This window comes from Protopterus annectens, chromosome 3.part0 (assembly GCF_019279795.1).
Source record: "Protopterus annectens isolate FY-2018-M chromosome 3.part0, PAN1.0, whole genome shotgun sequence".
Lineage (NCBI taxonomy): Eukaryota > Metazoa > Chordata > Ceratodontiformes > Protopteridae > Protopterus > Protopterus annectens.
The window spans coordinates 366,093,403-366,098,272 of NC_056731.1; the positions used below are offsets into that span (position 1 = coordinate 366,093,403).

Here is a 4,870-nt window from a genome sequence, read left to right on the forward strand (position 1 = left end):
GACTAAGAATATTATATAATGCCAAATAGCCATAAAAATGCAGAACATAATACAGTAAACAGAATTGTTCAGTGTTATCAGATGATAGCACATCTGTCTTGCAAGCAATTCTTTCACACACAACGCTGCTTTTACTGTACAAAAAAAAAAAAAAACTGGTACTGCAACACAGTAGTCCAAACAGCATATCTTCATAGAGGACAACTTCACCCAGAAATTAAAATTTCTCCCTGCATCTTTTCTCTCATGTTATTTGTACAGCCTCTCCATTCTCTCATGTTATTTGTACAGCCTCTCCACTTCTTTATACCATCACTCTATTCTGTCATATTCTCAGTCAAACTCCTACCACCTATCGTTAAGTACATCTGTGATTATGTATTTATTGCCTTCTTTCCATGTTAACTTGGTAAATGAACTAATCCTAAACACTACATCATTTACACTCATGACCTGGACTAAAATGACAACACACAAAGCTGTATATACATGAACAAAAATAAATATGAATACCAAAAAGTGAAGCAGATATGTACACAGTTGTTAGTACAGCATTTATTTTACCCTCAACAAGTACAAGTTACATAATCATGATGATGATAATTAATCTACTAATATATACCCTAATAAAACAAATATTTATGTATTCTCATACCTCTACCTGCTATCACTGAATAAGCTCCTGAGTCACAAGCAAATGGGAAAGTTACTACTGGCCCATTAAATATATAGGAGTACAATATTTCCAGATGTGGCTTAAGCAGAATTCTCCGGATGGCTACACATCAGTAAGGTGAGATTTTAGCACTCTGTGTTCCAGATGCTAGGAGCAATTTTGATAACACTTTTGTCTGTGACTGCCAAGTACTTCTTGCTAATCCTTTCGGACTCCTTTCATTAACATTTACGGACAGTATCCTTTACTGCTGCCTCAAAACCAAATGCAAAACATACTCAAATGTTAGGTGTACACACAAAAGTACTTTTGCTGGTCATTTTATATTATATGTAACATTTTGCACCAAACAACTTACTTTTCAGCATTTACTTTTTTGTACTGTGCTATTCAAATTACAACTTTTTTGCAGGTGCCTTCAATGAAAATGAGTTGTGCCCACTCCCAGCGGCATTGGTCAATAAATAAAATTTAAATCAAACAAATAAATATTATTTTGCAATCTAATACAGCCAGAAATAGCTTGACAGGGACTGCACTACTGGAATGTTTTTTTTAGAGCCATTCTTCCCACAACGGGTCTGTGTAACCATTATATGGCAAAGCCATGACATGGTTATCTCTAATAACAGAGTAGCAGTGCTTTCCCTTGAACAGCAATGGAGTGTGTTATTTTATGGTTTGGCAAGACTCTGCATTTCATCAGTGGAAAGCTACCAAATTGTTTCAGCAGTCTTAAATATTATGACCTTTTGAATAATTTAATGTTGCCCTGCTTTAATATGAAGTGTCAAATGACCAGTTTCCAAACATTTTACCTTAAAACTTTATTGGTGGTTGTCTTCCACTGCCTGCTGACCATAATGCCTGCATCTATAGGGCAAGAGCCATTCACTCAATAGTGGTGGGAAGTTCTTCCAGATGGCTGTTACGCTTGCGAATCTGGGGAAAACGTTATTCAGGCAGATACCTGGATGCCTGAGCCACCGCCAACACAGAGACAAAAACAGCATTTGGGCAAGTCCCCAATCCTGCCCCTGATAGCTGCATCCCCACGGGGATTAAATACTCTTGTTCTGTGACACAGGTGTACTTATTAAAGCCCCTACTAAGTGATGGCTTGTTGAGCTGAAGCCCTCCACTAGAATGCTCAGTGTAATGCCACTCCTCTTCTGTGGGCTTGTCGATATATGCATCCAGCCCCTCCCTACTGGGCAACATCAAGAACTCAAGCTACTAACCAAACTTGGGTAAACTGAGTTGTATTCAAAACTTTATCAAGCAATACAATGACAACTAGCACATCTGCAAACCTAGCACTGTTTTCATACATCACTTACTTGGTATTAGTTTATTAAGCTCCACCGCAAAATTGATACAGTAAGGACAGAAAAAAAAACATTTGGGCAGAAAATAAAACATTTTTGGTACTTCCTTTGCTAATGTTTGGGGTACTAGTCCTCCTTGTAATCCTCACCTAGTCAATTTTCAAATGTGAAGGGTTGGGAGTCCCTCTGTTTACCAGGAATGCATATCCTAAAGTACTAGGACTCTAGAAGCTCCAGAATTAACATGAATATCATATTCTCACAAGAATCTGGGTGGAAACATTACAAACCAAACCAAAAAAATGTATTTACTGAGCCAAACGGTTTTGTTATTGGAAGACCTACACCAGATGAAGCGCCCCCTCACTTTCTAACTAAATTCAAAACAATGTTGTTAGCAAATAACAAACAAATTCACAACCAAACTGATGTATACAGGAGCTGTAAACTCAAGCACAAAATAGACAATATTGTATTTAAATATTAGCTTTGCCGATATTTGATTAAACTACATACAAGGCATTTTGTGATGAGAAAAAAAAAACGTCTTTTGGATAGAGTTCCACTTTAATAAAGGCAACTAAATGTGACCAGCAAATCGTTACTATAGAAAGTTAATTATATCACAAATGCCACTCGGACTGATAGGGTATCAAAGAAAAATGAGATATCTGCAGTCTCCGCCCTTAACACTCAATCTTTGATACAGTTAAAATCCGTATTGCAACATTATAACTACCTTCTTAAATACTGCAGATATCTCTCTATGTGCTCATTATGCCATCCACACAGCAATTCAATAACATTTGCCCTCACAACCCAATCATATTAAAACATTTACTTAAAAAACTCCAGCAACCTTAATTAAACTTTCAGTTAACAAATCCATATGCTGCAGTGCCGTTATAAGAAACCGGTCACAGCATCCAGGAGAAAAAAAAAGTCCCTTGACAACTTACTTAATCTGCTGATAAAAATTTGACAAAGCTTTCCAAATGTTTATCAACTTAATGATGCAGTCTCCTAAGTAGCATTTTAAAGATTCCTACAGCCGGAACCGTAAAACAAGACTTTTTTTCTTTTACTTCCGGTTGACAACATACCTCTAGCACACAATCATCGGGCACAGCTTAATACGCAATAACGTACGTGTATTACAGAACTTCCCGATAAGGGTGCAGGCGTTGCCTTTCGAGTTTAAAGGGACAAGCCCAGCGTTTAAAATTCGGGTCCACACTACAGCTCACCAAAGTCACGCCTATTTTTCACGTCACTCACATTCCAAACCATGGTGTCCTTTTTCTTTTCAACATCCTGTATATTTTCAGTCCCAGTCCTATTGTCGCTCCCAATGTCCACTACAGTTTAATTTTACGGTCATACCACAGAATGCTCTGATTTTTTTGTCTCACATTTTTGGTCCGTGTTTCATAAAACTGTTTTTTGCCAAATCAGTGGCAAACTAATGCAAAACCTGTTTTTCTATCAACTTTCTAAGTTTGTAAGATCAAAGATTTAAAAAAATGTCCGTATCTCTTGTGCTAAGAGGCTGGGAAGAGGTAACGTAAGGTTCCTTCCATGCTTTGCAACTACTCCGTACAATAATTTCGTTTTTGTGGTTAATTTCTACAGTAGCCAATAACCACAGTGAGCAATCTTTGTAAACTTTTACTGTCCAGAGCAGTTGTTCCCCTTTATTTTATGTATTGTCCAGATTTCTTGCTCTAAAAGGCAGAGAGGTATGGTAAGGTTTTTCTCTTGCTTTTGAGCTACCCATTAAATGCATAGTTTAGTTTTTAAAGCGATCATTCATTGTGGTTTGTTTCTATACTAACCAAAATGAACGATCACTGTAAAAAGTAAACTTTTACTGTCCAGAGCAGTTGTTCCCCTTTATTTTAGGCATTGTCCGGATTTCATGCTCTTAAGAGGCTGAGGGTATGGTAAGGTTCTTCCCTTGCTTTGCAGCTACTCATTAAATGAATTATGAATAGTTTAGTTTTTAGAGCGATCGTTCATTGTGGTTGGTTTCTATAGTAACCACAATGATCGCTCTTGTAAAAAGTAAACTTTTATTGTCCGGAGCAGTTGTTCACCTTTATTTTGGGCATTGTCCTGATTTCATAATCTAAGACACCGAGAGGTGTGGTAAGGTTCTTCTCTTGCTTTGCAGCTACTCTGTAAACCAGTACTTTAGTTTTTAGGGCTACCGTCCATTGTGGTTGGTTGCTATAGTATCCACAATGAACGATCATTGTAAAAAGTAAATTCATTTTGAGGAAGAAAAAAATGGTGCTTCATATGTCTTTCCCCTCTTCTTTCTATTGAAGAAAAACTCATAATCTTGCATCTCCTTATTTCTGCATCTCCTTATTTCTGCATACATTCACTGCCAAAAAGGTGTCCTCCATACAAATCATTCAACAGCGACGCTGTGCCGTATCTCCAGTTGGCTTGAAGTTGATGATGCTTACTGCTCCACTTCTGTTTAGCTTGTTGCTCCCATTTGTGAAATGTAAATTTTCTTCCAGTTCCTAGACAGTATCTTGCTCTGTGTGCAGTTTCATTTGCTAAAGCATTTGACAGTAAAATAAGACTAGAACTACCATGCACAGCAGGAGGAAACCTCATCCTCTTAACAGCAGAAAGTAGGAAATCATCAGTGAAATCCAGCAATAGTTTTTTATTTATTTATTTCTAATTAATATTTAGTATTCTTATTTTTTAATTAATGTCAGTGGCTGGGACCCTAAGCCAGCACCAGAACCTAGGCAGCTGGCTTAGCCACCTTTTGCTAGATCTGGCTTTGATTGTATGGGTCTGACTACCTAAAAATACTATATGTATTGTAACCCACCTGCAGCAT

The 4,870-nt window shown here is 37.3% G+C and overlaps 1 protein-coding gene across 3 annotated transcripts in view; it reads right to left on the reverse strand.

The window, feature by feature from the left end:
• The window catches only part of CCHR3.PART0H7orf25 (chromosome chr3.part0 C7orf25 homolog), a 36,221-nt gene extending 33,054 nt beyond the window's left edge, over positions 1-3,167 (reverse strand). Inside the window, exon 1 of one of the 3 annotated variants that reach the window (XM_044064811.1) lies at positions 3,108-3,167. The gene's annotated coding sequence lies outside the window, so the exon portion shown is untranslated. The other 2 variants (XM_044064810.1, XM_044064812.1) reach the window with 2 other exon arrangements.
• Between the last annotated feature and the right edge of the window lie 1,703 nt (positions 3,168-4,870).